Source organism: Equus asinus, chromosome 7, assembly GCF_041296235.1.
Source record: "Equus asinus isolate D_3611 breed Donkey chromosome 7, EquAss-T2T_v2, whole genome shotgun sequence".
Taxonomy (NCBI): Eukaryota; Metazoa; Chordata; class Mammalia; order Perissodactyla; family Equidae; genus Equus; species Equus asinus.
The window spans coordinates 27,171,651-27,186,501 of NC_091796.1; the positions used below are offsets into that span (position 1 = coordinate 27,171,651).

At 48.1% G+C, this 14,851-nt stretch overlaps 1 protein-coding gene across 8 annotated transcripts in view; it reads left to right on the plus strand.

The window, feature by feature from the left end:
* Positions 1-14,851, plus strand: part of ZBTB7C (zinc finger and BTB domain containing 7C) — a 353,239-nt gene that overhangs the window by 167,896 nt on the left and 170,492 nt on the right. Inside the window, exon 3 of one of the 8 annotated variants that reach the window (XM_070513095.1) lies at positions 13,546-13,750. The exons of the other annotated variants lie outside the window; for them this stretch is intronic. The gene's annotated coding sequence lies outside the window, so the exon portion shown is untranslated. The remainder of the gene's footprint in view (positions 1-13,545; positions 13,751-14,851) is intronic. 8 annotated transcript variants of the gene reach the window in all.

The following is a 14,851-nucleotide window of genomic DNA, read 5'->3' on the forward strand; positions in this document are numbered from 1 at the left end:
GTAGAGGCCCTGTCTCACCCATTAGCAGCAAGGCCAGCAGTCCCATAACCCTCAGGCAGGGGAAGGACCCAGTGGCATCTGTGCCAGGCAGATGGCAAGGAAAACCCTCCCTGCCAAAGGCATGCTTGGGAAGGGATTTCCTCTCAAGACTGACCCAGAACACATTCACCCGTGGTCAGAACTAGCAATTGGCCTTGGAAATCTTCTAGTCCACTCCTCCCATGGTACAGAGGAAACTGAGGCCTACACAGGTGAAATGCAAGGATGTGAGTGAAGTGTCTATTGGTTAATATGACTGTTGCTGCCCTTTATGGCCCAAGGTCCTACTTTCCTACCAGTCCTGTCTCCCTGGAGTGGAGAACACTCCCTACCCATTAATGGCCACCTCTTCATTCATGGAGAGGCTGGAACATCTCTGGTTCCCTGGATAGCCCGCCATCACCTCCTCAACCCTCCCAGCTCTCTGCTTGGTTCCCATCCCCTCTCTCCCATTGTTACATTACGGCACCTCACAGAGCTCACCCTCTCCGGTCAAGCCAACTGTCTGAATCAGACTGTTCTGGAATAAGAAGTTGTGCCCTTAAACGTCCCCCTCATCAAGATCTTTCAATCCGACTCTTGCCCTCGCTTCGAGAGGGAGGGAGAGAAGGAGAGGGAAGGGAAACCTGCAATTATTATACCTTCCAGGCAGCTGTTTTCTTTTTTCTATATACTTTTTTGTTTTCCTAATTTCTCCTTTAGTTATTAGATGGCAAAGACTATTCCAGTGAAAATCCTTATGGTAAAGCAGGGCTTAGCGAAACAGAACTCCTGTTTAACTAGGGTCGGAAGAATTAGCCCGACTCTAAAAGGTGGTCAGCTTTCTCCCTCCTCACTGTAGGCTTCAGGCCGTAATCATACTAATAGTAATGATGCTAATAACCAAGAGCAACAATGTAAACAAACATTGACGCTGTTAGGATCATTTGAAATGCCTGAGGCAAGGGAGAGAGAAGCAAACAGATCGATGAAATCTAAGGTAATTCACAGTGTTTGGTGGAGGCCATTATGTGTAAGACCATGATCGTCCCTCTCGTGACTAGAGGACTGGCCAAAAGGAAGAGGAGGGGTCGAACTAGCTCACCCACAAACCCTGGGAGATGTAAACGTGCCTGCCTAGAAGGGTGGGGCGAGAGGTCATGGGAGGAAGTTTGTGAAGCTGCTCTCTGGTCTGCTGAGCTCCGCAGAATGTCGGCTGGCAGCGGCGGCGGCAGCAGCAGCATCCCTGTTGGACACGGGGGCATCTCCCTCTGCTCTGATTGTACACAGAATGCTGTGGCCTTCCAATTCCCAAATGCTTGTCCAACCCCTCCTGGCCCAGACAGCCCTGTCAGGGTTCTGCTGAGGATGGCTCTCCGCAGAGCTGGAGACGGAGAGACAGACGGCTGTCCCCGTGCTTTAGGGGTGCAGAGTGGTATGCTAACCAGTCACTCCCTAAAGGAACATATACTGCCTTCCCTCTGTGGGTGAGGCCCCATATGGCGCCTGGAGGCTGCGGAGGTGTGTGATACAGATGACTTACCCACAGGTGCTTCCAGTCCAGGTGGGGAGAGGAGAGTCGTGCACACGCAATCTAAAATCCCTGGCCCTCAGTTTTCTCAGTTTGAAGCAAAGGGAGGTGGTCCCAGATGCCTCTACAGGCCACTCCTTCCAGCCTTCCTGTTGTTTAAGAGCATTTGACTGAGATGTGAATGCTCAGCTTTGACAACATAGCATCTTGATTGGCGCATCTGTGTTAAGGTCTAAGATGTTAAGAGAAAGTGAGAACTAAGATGGAAGGAGAGGGTAGCCATTTGGAGTTGTCATTGCCTGAGAGCCTGGGATGGAGAAGCCTGGGAAGGACACTTTGTGGATGTTTCCTGGATCAACCTCTATCGGGTAGCTACTGCTGTGTAACAAACAGTCCCAACACTTAGTGACTTAAAATGATGTTCATTTATGTGTTGCTATTCTGTGGTCAGCAGTTAGAGCTGGGCTCTACGTGGTGTTGGCTGGGCTCACACACGTGTCTGGGCTCGGTTGGGACAGTCTGAGGTGCCTGGGCTTCTCTCTCTGTGTGTCTCTCATCCTTAAGGAATCTAGCTTGTGTGTCTTCATGTGATGGTGACAACATGCTAAGAGGGAGACGGCAGAAGCTGTAAGATGTCTTGAGCCTAAGGCTCAGGAGTTACACAAGTCGCTTTCGTTGCATTCTGTTGATGAAAGCAAGTCACAAGGCCAGCCTGTATTCTGTTGGAAATGTTTCAAATATGTGTATAATAAAAGTAGCTGCATGAATTAATAGAATATATGGAACCCAGTTTAATTTTTTCATTATAATTTCCCTTTACCGTATAGAATATGTATTAAGCTGTTTAGCTATTATTTACTGAGTATTTACTATGTGCCAAGCTCTGTGGAAAATTTGCGGTTTTATAGACACTATCTGTAATCCACAGCAACTCTGAATGATTACTATGATTATTCCCAGTTTATGGATGAAGACAAAGGCCTAGCGAGGTTAGTTGACTTGCCCACAGCTAGTAAGTAGTGGTGCTGGCCTTAGTACTTACATGTTCTGGCTCCACCCTGTCTCCTTTCCTCCCCTCTCAGATTTCTAGCTGCTTCCCCAGGAATTCCTTTGGGTGCAGAGCACAGGATGCAAGGTTTCCAGAGCTGGTTGCCTGCTAGGTCCAGTGGAGTGATGAGAAAGCTGAAGGAAACTCTTTCTCATGCCCTCTGGGGTAGGGGGGCTGCTAGTAAATTCTGGGAATGGTCCCTTCTCAGTCACATATATACATATTAAAACAGGAATAGTCCCTTGTGCCCTGTGTCTGTGTGGGAAGGCTCTCACCTTTCTTCTGGAAACATAATGTGCTGGGAATTGTCCTGGGGAAGGCGTCCAGGACCAGCTTTGGGAGCCTCTCGATAAGGCTCCAGCTTCCCCGAGCCTAGATTTTCTCATCCGGGAAATGGGGATGAGACCGCACCTGGCTGCCTTTGTTACCTTCAGGGTCAGTGAGAAAGAATAGACATGAACGTGCCTTTTAAATATGCAGGACTCTTGGAAAAAGGTATTCTGCTCTCAGCACAAGGCAGTGGCTCCTTCCACACTCTTCTGCGCTTTGGCCACAGTCCCTCACGGGTCAAGGATCTCACGCGTGCGTTGGTTAATCTCCAAGGTCATCCAGAGTGGAAGCTGGCGGAGCACAGGGAGCAGGCACTAGCTGTGTATGTTTCATCCACAGCCTTAACTGCATCCTGGGCTCACAGAATGCAGGTTAGAGGCAGGATGCAGGAGGGATAGAGGAAATATAGTAGGGACATGACGGGCTGGAGAGCCAGGAAGGCGAGGGGTGCTGCTGGGAGGCAGGGGGCGCAGACTCAGGTTCTGCCGCTTGCTCAATGTGCACGGCAAGTTTCTTTACCTTTCTGTGCCTCCATTGTCTCAGCTGGAAAATGGACTTAATATTTGCTTCATGGGTTTGCTCCAAGGATTAAATAAGTTAACACCCATAAAGCACTTAGAAAAGTACCTGGCACTTAATGAGCTTTAGCTATCATTATTGCCAGCTGTTGGTTGGTTGATTTATTTTCCCGCATGGTTGGGCAGAGACCCTCTGAACCTGGACTTAAGACTGGACTGTATGTAAAAGTCTGAGAGTTGGGATCCCGGGTGCCTGGGACGTAAGGCAGCATGCTGGTGAAAACTGGAGCTCCGTGGGTTGGTCCTTGGCAGTTTGGGTTCCGAGTTAAATCCCCCTCACTCAGCGTGATGCCCGGCACTTAGGTACTCAATAAATATCTGTTCCCTAGAGGCAGCCCTGCTTGCCCCACACCTGTAGGGAGGAAGTAAACCATTGTCTGAGCTGTAACCCAGCATCACTGGGCAAATTCAAGGCTCCCACCCAAGATGCTGACGCTGGGACTCCAGCCTCAGCAAAGTGGCCCTTGGCTGATGTGCATTCATTCATCTCCTCTCTGTCCTGGGTCTGCGCCTGATTTGAATATGATACAAATCGTGTTTGTTATAGTTAAGCTAAACCCGACCGTAAGTGAACCTAACTGTGTTGACTTCAGAGGGAGCTGGGGCTGGCGGCCGAGTGCGCTTCCTGGTCTGGCACCTTCCCATGCAGCTCTCCCTTACATGAACTGGATGGAGCAGGGCCTTGGCTTTTTGGTCCAGGAGCAGATGTTGTCAGGTCCACCAGGCCCGTCAGCAGCAGGCAATGGGCCTCATGAGCTGGCCTGCAGGCTCTGTACCATGTTTGCGGATGACAGAAATTTGTGGGGCAGATGTTGGCCAGCACCCCCAGCTGCCAGAGCATCTTCTGGGGCCATGACAGGAGATTTGGGGGCCTCATCTTTACCCACATGCCTCAGCTTTAGTCTGGCTCCATTGCAATGGACCAGTCTTTCCGCTTCTGTCTCTCTCCATTCATCCTACCCTCTGCTCTGACACCAGTTACCCAAACACCAGTTACCTGATCAAGTCACTCAGCTGCTTCAATGCTCTGACCCACTGTGGCTGAGCCAAGGGGGAATGCAGTGGAGGAAACCCCTTACTCAAAGGTCTCTCTTCTCCTACCTTTCCACCACTCAAGGTGCTCTTTCTACAGATGAAAGCATCAGCCCACATTAAAATGCGAACTGAGTAAGCCCACATGGGTTACTGGTTCCTAGTGTGGATGGGTGCACAGAGCTCTGAGTCCACTGCCTGGCCCTGAATCCTCTCCCCATCGCTTACAGGCTGGGTGACCTGGGAAGATCCTTAAGCTGTGCCCTGCAGTGTCCTCACCTGGAACATAGAGATAATGATATTGCCTGGCTCATGGGGAGATGGTGAGGCATCCATGAATTACAATGCGCAGATGCCTAGACCAGGGCCTTGCATGCAGTCAGCTCTCATTAGATATTAGTGTTGTTACTGTCATCATTATTATTTTCTCTGGCTGGCCGAGGCCAGATTTTGCCAGGAGGTTGAGATGAGGGCAGCGTCTGGGGAGAGCGGGAGCCAGCAGTGTGTCCAGTGCAGGGGGAATTGTCCAGGCATAGGGAGACCTGCTCTGGGACAGCACTGCCTCTGCGGGCTCTTGTCACTGCATCTATAAAACAGAGATAATGGGAATCTTAACCCAGCCCCCCAGTCAGGCTCTAAGCTTGAGGGTGAAAGAGACAATAAGCAGGAAGGGTCTTGGGGCAGGGGCTGTTAGTATGATAAAGCGTTGGCGAGAATTAGCAGATGAGTTGCTGTGAACCAGAGGAATGGGGTAAGGGCCCTGCACACAGTGGGTTTGGGGCCTAACGGGGCAATAGGGAGAGCCCAGGACAGTTTTTGCTTCATGCCTTTTGCTGAGAGCGGTCAGTGACAGAGGACCTTCATTCTCAGCAGGCAGGTAGCGGCTGAGTTCCTGCCCGGGCAGCCCCTGAGGCTAGAGCACTGAGGGGAAGGGTGTAGGATGCATGCGGTGGGCCCAGGTGAATAGCAACTGCCTTGGCAGGAATTCACAAGGAAGGCTGGAGTCGGGAGTGAAGCAAAGGCTTGAGCTGAAAGGGAAGTTCTCAGACAGAGGGGAGCAGATCCAGGATGCTGCGGACACAACAAACTGTTTTAAGGGAATAAAGGGAAAATGTGCTTTTACCTTAAAAAACGTCAACAACATAGATTCACTACTAGCAGAGGCCTTGACGAAACTAGACCCTCCAGAGGCATCTCACCAGCATCGCCAGTCTGTCTTGTGTGGAGAGAGGCTGGGCCAGATGACCCCCAAGCTTTCACCCATTGTTCATGCATTTGCTCCTTCCGACAAGGGAGTATTGAAGGCCTTCCTCAGGCCTCCGCCTGTGCTGGGTCCTCTGCCCTGGAACAGCTTTCATTCTAGGAGGGTACCAGAGAAATGCAGTGCACATCTGCTCTTGACCCCCATGCTGTGTGTGGGACAGAGGGGGCACTCCTGGGGAGAGAGCAGGTGATCAGCCAGGGCCTCTTGAGTGTGCCGGGCCACAGTCTTGCCTTTCTTTTTGATTCAGCAGACTTTGGGGAGCACCACTTCTCTGTGAAACACTGGGGATGCTACATGGAATGGGCTGTGACCTGACCGCCCAGGCCTGGGGTGAGGGCTGGGGACTGAACTCTACAAGGGGCAGCTGAAATGGGAGGAAGCTCTGGCGCCAGCACGCCACCCTGGAACCCTGCTGTTCAGACGCTGATTTTAAACAGGGCCGTGGAGGTGCAGAGCCAGCGTGGGAGAGAGGCACAGTGCCCGAATCCTTGTCCACGGTGGGATGGCAGCCTCCATGACTGGGGTGTCACCTGCCCTTCGCTGGGCCTCTATCTACCTTGGTGCATTGAGTTGGCAGTGGTGTGGCTCCTCCTAGGGCCACCTCTGGGACTGTGATGTTGTGAACACATGTTCTCTGTCCCAGAAGGACACTACCCCAGACAGAAGCCCTCAGAGGAGCCATGGGCAGACACAAAGCCAGTGCTCCCCCACCTCCTGAGGCCATCACCCTCCAGTCGAGTCAGACAGCACTGGCCAAGAGGTAGGAGTCTCAAGATGACAGAGCCCTGTGAGGGCAGGGCCATAGGGTCTGCGCTGTGATGGATGGGCACAGCAGGAGAAGCATGACCCTCTCAGGGGCCTTGGGGAAAGGCTTTGCTAAGTCTCCTGAGGTGAAGAGGGGCCTTGCAGGTGGACAAGGAGGGCCAGACAGAGGATAAGAGGTGTGTGAAGGACGGTGTGGCCTCCATGGAGGACCGAGAGGACTTCACTGTGGTTGGAGGGAGCTGTCGGTAGAGCGGAGGATGGAGCGACAGTTGAACCAACCTTGAACTTGTCTGTGCTCCACTGTAGGAGAAGCCTCGTGGCTGTCAGCAGTGGGTGACAGCACCAGATCTGTGCCTTAGTAATGTTTCTGATGATTGTGCAGAGGCTAAATGAGGGTAGGGAGAACAGCAGGGTTTGAAGGCAGAGTTTAGACACCACTAAAGAAGTGCAGGGAGAAATGGCGTATTAGTTCGCGAGGGCCGCCGTAACAAAGCACCACACGCTGCGGGGCTTACACAACAGAAATTTATCTTCTCATGGCTCTGGAAGCTGCAAGTCCAAGATCAGGGTATGGTGAGAGTTGGTTCCTTCTGAGGCCGTGGTGGAGAATCTGTCCCTCGCTTCTCCCCTCGCTTCTGGTAGACAGTTGGCAATCTTTGGTGTTCCTTGGCTTGTAGATCTCTGCCTTCGTGTTCACACGGCGTTCTCCCTGTGTGTATGTCTGTTTCCAAATTTCCCCTTTTTATAAGGACACCAGTCAAATTGGACTAGAAGCCCACCTCACTTCAGTATGACCTCATCTTAACGAATTACATCTGCAACAACCCTATTTCCATGTAAGGTCACGGTCACAGGTACTGGGGGTTAGGACTTCAACATGTGGGTTTCGGGGGACACGATTCAACCCATAACAGATGGTGAGGGTCTCATGGCGGAAGGGGCCATGGGATAGAGAAGAGGGATGGATTCCACAGATGTTCAGGAGCTGAGCTGGGCAGACTCAGGATGGACTGACGGAGAGGGCATTTTAGAATGACCCCTGGTTTTGCCTCAGAGGTCAGCATGGGGAGCCAGAGGAAAGGATTTCTACTCACTCTGGAAACAAGCCAAAGCTCAAGAGAGTCTGGTCTGGAGACCTAGATTTGGGGGTTGTTGGTGTATAGACCCTCCTTTCTAACTCATATCTTCATCCCCCAGGGAGTGACCACCTACGACCAGCCAGCTACATCTTTCTCCCTTAATTCCTATCGACTGTGTAGCTGTTGCTACTCAGTTTGGTTATATAACCTCAGTTATGTCAGCTGTCACTCTCGCCACAAGACCGTGACCCTTGGAGACCAGGACAGCATTTCCTATTCCCCCAGGCTTCCTCTGTGCCAGGCAAATCCACAGAATAGCTCTTCCTCCTTATTAGCTGACTAGGGAAGACAAATTTCTCTTCTGGACGAGAAAGCACTTGCAAACAATAAAAGCTGCCCACAGAGAAGTTAGCTGCCTGGTGAGGTTGTGAGCACCCATCACTGGGAGTACTCCCACCCAGTGTGGCTGACCATGCATGTGGAGGGGTCTTTGCACCGAGTGGAGAGTCGGCTTGGATGTGGCCCTAAGGGTCTGTGGTTGTCAATTGAATAATGGCAGTGAGCAGGATTCCTTGAGCAGGATTATTGGAACTGGTCTTTTAAACCAGATCTCAGAGGAGATTTATTTATTAATCAATGCATTTATTATTTTATACTGATCTCATTTGAAAAATCAAAAACAAACAAACTGGTGGCATTCTGAGTTTCTAAAACATATGTATGCAATAGGGTAGCTAAAAATAAAGTGGAGATCACATCATCCAGCAGTCCCAGTCTGGGTGTATATCACCCAAAACAGGGACTTGAACAGGTGCTTGTACATCCACTGTAGCAGCACTATTCACAGTAGGCAAAAGTGGAAGTAACCCAAGCGCCCATCGAGGGATGAGTGGACAAACAAAGTGTGGTAAATGCATACAATGGAAGATTATTCAGCCTTAAAAAGGAGGGAAATTCTGACACACATTACATCACAGATGAACCTTAAGAACATTATGCTATGTGAAATAAGCCAGTCACAGAAGGACAAATCCTGTATGATTCCACTTATATGAGGAGGCACCTAGAGTAGTTGAATTCCCAGAGATAGAAAGTAGCGTGGTGGTTGCCCGGGGCTGGGGGAGGGTGGAATGGGAGTTGTTGTTTAATGGGGACAGAGTATCAGATTGGGAAGATGGCAAAGGTCTGGAGGTGGAGGATGGCGATGGCTGCACAGCAACGTGAATGTACTTCATGCCACTGAACTGTACACTTAAAAATGGTGAAAATGGTAAATTTTATGTGATCTATATTTTTCCACAATGTAAAAATAGACTTGGAGAAATAGAAGCCACCAGCCTTTCCAGGCCAACACTGTGCAGTGGCACCAGGGAGCGTCAGAGGCCTCCCGGTGCTCATGCTCGGTCTGCGCCCGCACAGGAGGCCCACGCCGTCACCGCGGGGCTGGCTGGTGCGTGTCCAAGTACCTTTTGACTCACCTAGTCCTTCATGTGCCACACACGTTGTCACAGCTGTGTGTTTTGGAGGCCATTTTTCATCCCAGCCCTACGCTTTGACAGCTCCGTGAGCCACCCACACTTGGGAGCTCAGCCCAGGAAGGGCCCTGCACTCTGACGTGGCCCATGAAACACTTCTCCTCTTACTTGGGTGCCCATTCCCACCCCAGCATGTTCTCCGGCCTGGCAAACTCTCAGGCATGTTCTTTAACCATGTGGGAGTCACTGCTTTTTAGTTCAGAACAGCTAGAACCAGCGCCCAAAAGAGGGGTTAATAAATTTGGCTCAAGCACAGGCTTTCTGTACCCTATTCTCCTCACTGTTGTCTAAAATTTAGCTGCTTTCTTTTCAGATTTGATGTAGTGAAGGTGTTTTCTTCATTTGTGTCAAGAGTAACAGGGTGCTAACGAATGTGGAGCCTTCTCATGGAAGCGTTCGCAGGAGGCGTACAGTCCGAGCCGTTTTGTCCCCCAGTGCACAAGGGAGAGGCCGCTGGAGACAGTGAAGACCAGGGCAGGAGCGGGTCCCGCTCTGCTAGTCAAATTGTGAAAACGTCCCCTCGGGAGTGATGAGAGCCTCATAAAGTCTCTGCTGCAGTGGGCTCTCCGGCCAAGTGAACTTCTTGACATTGGGTGGTTTGAGGATTGACAAACCCAAGGCACCTGTGTAGTCAAAAAAAGGCCCTGAAGATTGAGAAAGTTAGGGGACACTGAGATTTAGGATTACGTGCGGGGCATAAAGGCCCCCAGGCGTGCATTCTGTTCCTCTGACACACCAGCCTCATTTTCCAAAGGTCTCTGTGCCAGCTGCTCTTGCTGGTGGAACAGTGTTCCACCCTCCCAGGCTGCTCCTTCTCGGTATTCAGGTCTCTGCTCAGATGTCCTTCCCTGACCACCAGCCCAGAGTCGCCACCATCAGCTCAACACCACTCTGCTTTGGTGCTGGAAGAGCACTTCACGCCTCTGCTCTGTCCTTTGTTGTCTGTGTGCCCTTCCTTGCAAGCTTCAAGGTCTCTTGTGTGTCTCCTTCATGCTGTATTTGCACCACTTTGGGGTGTCCCTGACAAATAAGTGAGTCAAAGTCAGGCCAGCCCCTCACCATGGGGACCATGTTATTCCATCTGAGAAGGGAATATTTTCTCTGGGTGAAGGGAGTACTGGACCCTCCTGGGACGAGAGCAAAGCTTCTCTCACTGGGCAGAGGAGAGGCCCTCCTTTGTGTGTCGGAGCCAGACCTCATGAGGTGGGTCTTAGCGGCTTTGTCGCTCCCACACATCCTGGTGGTCGAACCTGTTGGGGCAGAGAGGAGGACTTGTGTCATCCCCTGAACTTGGCCTATAGTCTGTGTCCCACACCTGGATTAACTCTCCCTTCCAAATCCTATCCCTTCTTCCAGACCTAGCCCAAGCTCCGCTTGTCTGGGATGGAAGCCTTCTCTGCTCTGACCTCCTCAATGTCATTACTCCTGAGTGTCTGTACCAGTCATTCAGCGAGGAATCATAAACTAACTTGTCCCATCTCTTCTCTTGGCTTGGACTTTTTTTTTTAATTAGTAAACTTGATTTTTAAGAACACTTTTGGCTTCACAGCAAAACTGAGCAGAAAGTACAGAAAATTCCCGTACACCCACTGTCCCCAACCATGTCCAGCCTCCTCCATTATCAACAGTCTCCACCAGAGGGTATGTTTGTTACAACTGATGAACCTAGATCGACAATGTAATCACCCCAAGTCCATAGTGTATTACATTTCACTGCTGGTGTTGTACATTCTGTGGGTTTGGACAAATTTATAATGATATGTATCCACCATTATGGTATCATACAGAGTGGTTTGCCCTAAACATCCTCTGTGTTCTGTCTACTCATCTTTCCCATCCCACTAACTCCTGGCAATCGCTGATGTTTTTTTGCTGTCTCCATAGTTTTGCCTTTTCCAGAATGTCATATATTTGGAATTGTACAGTATGTGGCCTTTTCAGATTGGCTTCTTTCACTTAGTAATATGCACTTAAGTTTTCTCCATGTCTTTTCGTGGCTTGATAGCTCATTTCTTTTTAGCGCTGAATAATATTCCATTGTCTGGATGGACCACAGTTTATTTATCCATTCGCCCACTGAAGGACATCTTGGTTGCTTCCAAGGTCTGGCAGTTATGAATAAAGCTGCCATAAACATCCGCGTGCAGGTTTTTGTATGGACGTAAGTTTTCAACTCATTTGGGTAGACACCAAAGAGCATGATTGGTGGATCATATGGTAAATGTATTTTTAGTTTTGTAGGAAACTGCCAAACTGTCTTCCAAAGTGACTGTACTGTTTTGCATTCCCACCAGCAATGAATGAGCGTTCCTCTTGCCCCACATCCTCACCAGCATTTGAGCTTGTCAATGTTTTGGATTTTGGCCATTCTAGTAAATGTATAGCGATATCTCATTCTTTTAATTTGCAATTCTCTAATGACATGATGTTGAACAATCTTTTCATATGCTTGTTTGCCATCTGTATATTTCTTTGGTGAGGTGTCTGTTCAGATGTGTTGCCTGTTTTGTAATCAGGTTGTGCATTTTCTTATTATTGAATTTTAAGTGTTCTTTGTGCATCTTGAATAACAGTTCTTTATCATATGTGACTTTCTGAAATATTTTCTCCCAGTCTGTGGCTTCTTCTTATTCTCTTGGCATTGTACTTCACAGAGCAGAAGTTTTTTATTTTAACAAAGTCCAGCTTATCAATTGTTTCTTTCATGGATATGCCTTTGGTGTTGTATCTAAAAAGTCCAAGATCATCTAGGTGTTTTCCTGTTATCTTTTAGGGGTTTTATAGTTTTGCCTCTCACATTTAGGTCTATGATCCATTTTCAGTTAATTTTTGTGAAAGGTATAAGGTCTGTATCTAGACTCATTTTTTTGCATGTGAACGTCCAGTTGTTCCAACTCCATTTGTTGAAGAGACTGTCTTTTTTTCCTTATATTGCCTTTGCTCCTTTGTCAAAGATCAGTTGACTATATTTATGTGAGTCTATTTCTGAACTCTCTATTCTGTGCCATCGATCTATTTCTCTGTTCTTTCATCAATACCACACTGTCCTGATTATTATAGCTTTATCGTAAGTCTTGAAGTCAGGTAGTGCCAGTCCTTCGACTTTGTTCTTCTTCAATGTTGAGTTGAATATTCTGAGTCTTTTGCCTCTGTATGTAAACTTTATGGATTTTGAAAGGGAGCTTAATTGAGATATAATTCATATATCATGCAACTCATCCATTTAAAGCATGTAATTCAAAGGTTTTTAGTATACTCATAAGGCTTGCAACCATCACCACTATCTAATTCTAGAACATTTTCATCAACCCCCAAAAATATACCCTCTACTCATTAGTAGTCACTCCACATCGTCCCCTCCTCAGGCCCCTAGCAACCACTTAATGGATTTTCTCTCTCTATGGATTTGCCACTTCTAGGCATTTTATGTAAATGGAGTCATGTAATATGTGGGCTTTTGTGACTGGCTTCTTTCACTTTGCATAATGTTTTCAAGATTCATCCATGTTGCAGCATATATTAGAACTTCATTCCTTTTTATGGCTGGATAATATTCCGCTGTATAGATATACCACATTTTATTTATCCATTCATCTGTTGATGGACATTTGTTTTCACATTTGACTATTTTGAATAACGCTGATTTGAATATTCATGTACAAGCTTATGTGTGGACACATATTTTCAATTCTTTTGGGTATATACCTAGGAGTGGAATTGCTAGATCATATGGTAACTCTGTATTTAACCGTTTGAGGAACTGCCAGACTGTTTTCCAAAGGTGCTGCATTTTACATCCTACCAGCAGTGTGTGAGGGCTCCAATTTCTCCACATCCTTGCCAACTCTTCTTATTAGCTGACTTCTCGATTTCAGTCATCCTAACAGGTGTGGAGTGGTGTCGCATTGTGGTTTTGATTTGCATTTCTCTGGTGGGTAATAATATTGAGCATCTTTTCATGTGCTTATTGGCTATTTATAAATCTTCTTTGGAGCAATGTTTATTCCAACCCTTTGACCATGTTTTAAAAATTGGGTTGTCTTTTTATTTTTGAGTTCTAAAATGTCTTTCTACATTCTAGACATAAACCCCTTATCAGCTATATGACTTGGAAATATTTTCTCCCATTCTGTAGGTTATCTTTTCACTTCCTTGATGACGTCCATTTGAGCAAAAAAGTTACATTTTGAAGAGGTCCAATTTATTTTTTCTTTTGTCATTTGTGCTTGTTGGTGTCCTAGGACTTGGATTTTTAAGTGGATTTTATTGTGAACTTTTGGTAACTTTGTGTTGTGCTAACTCAACTAAACTTTAAGTTTGTCAAGGGCAGAATTCACGGGAAATTCATCGTTGTATCTGTTCCAGCGTCAGGACTTGTTGACTTGACTTGGATCTGACTTGTACCTGTGGTCAGAATGCAAACACTCATCTCACGGAGGTTCCCAACACCACTTCAGACTCTTCATCTCCGCACATTCATGTTTTGAGCCCAAGGACTTGAGAAACAGTGCCAGCATGGAGCATCCATCACCTCCTCGGCCTCAGAGAGGGTTAAATGCTATTGCACTGGGTGAGACCTCTTTCTTTTCCCTCTGCTTCTGTAATATCCATCTCTCTATAGATGTATCCAGGAGAATATTTTCTATTTTGCCTTATGGGCAACAGCTGCTGTTTTTGCCAGGCTGTCATCTATTTAGTTGTTACTTTTTCGACTTTATTTTTAAACAGTATAACATGGAGAACAGCAACACTGAGTGTGGGACAGATGGAGAGCAAATCTAAATAACAGACTTCCAGAGCCACCCTAATAGAAGAGACTGGGCTAGGGCGGGGTGGGAGGGGGGTGGATAAAACCAGATTGCTGGATTGCTCAGAGCAAACAAACATCAACACGTCACAACCTAAGTGGGGAAAGGAGGAGCAAATAGGGAAGTGACACACGTAAGCCGTCCTTCTGCCGCCAGGAGTCTGAGATGGCGGGAAGGGGGCAGATAGCCCAGTTGCCAGGGGCTTCCAGGTCAGGCACAGATGAAAAGAAGTGCTGACAAAGCCCTCCTGGGGCGGTGACAAATTCCACATCTAGTGGGTGGAGATGTTGAGGAGCCTGCAGGAGTTAAATGGAATGTAAAGCAGCATCTCTCTTATCTGGGTGAAGCTGCAGGCTCAGTGCCAGCTGAGATATTTTCCTTCTTTCTCTCCTGGGGAATAAGTAGAAGTTAGAGAGATGTGAGTTTGCAAATGGGTTTTTTTTTAAAAAAAGGAAGAAATAAAAACTCATTTTATTAATTTCCTCTAGAGCAGCCAGCTCTTGATGCAAACTGGGGCCAAAATAGAGGTGTCTATCACCCGCTGTGGCTGTATCTGTGCACAGTCCGCACGGTGGCTGCGCTTGATGACACCTCTCCAAAAGCCACTCTTGCTTACTTGTCTTTTCAAAGTGGACTTGGTGCAGGCAAAAGGGGCCTTTTTATTCTTGGGACTGACCCTGACGCATTAACCTGTTTACTGAAATCCTGGTTTGTTCCCCAAGGCTCCTAGGAGCAGGGCAGACCCCCAAGGCCAGCTTCAGCCCTCAGTGTGACCCTGACTGGTCCTGCCTTATTCTTTTCCTGCCTTCCCATTGCACTCCTGTCCTCCCCACACCTGCCCACTCAACCTCCCCCGACCTTCT